The sequence below is a fragment of the Magnolia sinica genome, chromosome 18 (assembly GCF_029962835.1).
Source record: "Magnolia sinica isolate HGM2019 chromosome 18, MsV1, whole genome shotgun sequence".
Classification (NCBI taxonomy): Eukaryota; Viridiplantae; Streptophyta; class Magnoliopsida; order Magnoliales; family Magnoliaceae; genus Magnolia; species Magnolia sinica.
In genome coordinates this window covers 20,730,209-20,731,212 of record NC_080590.1, presented here as the reverse complement: position 1 = coordinate 20,731,212, position 1,004 = coordinate 20,730,209, and the positions used below count along the sequence as shown (strand labels likewise).

Below are 1,004 nucleotides of genomic sequence, written 5' to 3'. Positions count from 1 at the left end.
CTCTTTATTTCCTCTCTTAGATTCCTTATGGTGGTTATATGGATTAGCTTGCATATTTTTGTTTGCAGCCTCTGTGTTTTGTAGAAAATTTTAAGTAAATCATATACAGGGGAGAGTTTTGCAATTAACCATTAATTTTTTGAGAGAAATCTAGATTCCAAGATAATCAGGATTTTGCTTTTCTAAGACTTAGCGTTCGGCTCGAGCTTTTGTTTCTAAGACCATTTTCAAACTGGCAATGCGTAATAGGTGGGTGACTTAGTAAGTTGTCTTTTTTTCTTTTCTTTTTTTCGTTTCTCCACCTTAGAGTAGCTTAGTTACAAGTTTGGCATGTGTATGTTGTCTTTATAGAAAAATAAATTTTATTTCTTCTAAAATGTAAAGTGTTCTATCCTCCTGCCTTTCCTTTTTCTTATTCTACTTGAGTTCTCCACCACACAAGTGGAGATAAGAAGGAACTGTTTCTGTTGCAATCACGTTTCTGGCTATAGTAAATAGTAATCCAGAGAAATCATGGATACGATGCTGATTCTTAATTCTCACGTTAACCATTTTACGCAGTAAGCATTATTGAACGACGAGACTTATTGTGTTCCTTTTATCATATCTAGGCAATTCCATATCTGCACCAGTGGTCTAGTGGTAGAATAGTACCCTGCCACGGTACAGACCCGGGTTCGATTCCCGGCTGGTGCATTTATTTTTCTTTTTTTTCATTAAAAAATAGTATTTTCATTTATGCATTGGTTGTTTTTGGTTGGAGATGGTCTTCTTCCAGGACCAATCTCCCACCTTGACCCAAAGGACTTCCTCTTATGGGTGAAAATATGTGAGTCAGGTTTAAGAGGGCCCAAACCGGGCCATTTAAGAATCAGATTAGAATTTTAGACCTAGGCCTAACTCACTAAAATTAGGGACTAGTCACAGTCAAGTCAGGCTGGGTTGGGTCTAAGTCAAAGATAGCCTACCTATTTATTTAATGGGTTGAGTCTAAGTATAGAGGA

General features: G+C 37.0%; 1 non-coding gene across 1 annotated transcript; it reads left to right on the top strand.

Annotated features, from left to right (window-relative positions):
* The first annotated feature begins 625 nt into the window (after window positions 1-625).
* On the top strand, window positions 626-696 carry TRNAG-GCC (transfer RNA glycine (anticodon GCC)). The gene has a single exon. It is a non-coding gene; the product is annotated as a tRNA-Gly (tRNA).
* Window positions 697-1,004: the final 308 nt, after the last annotated feature.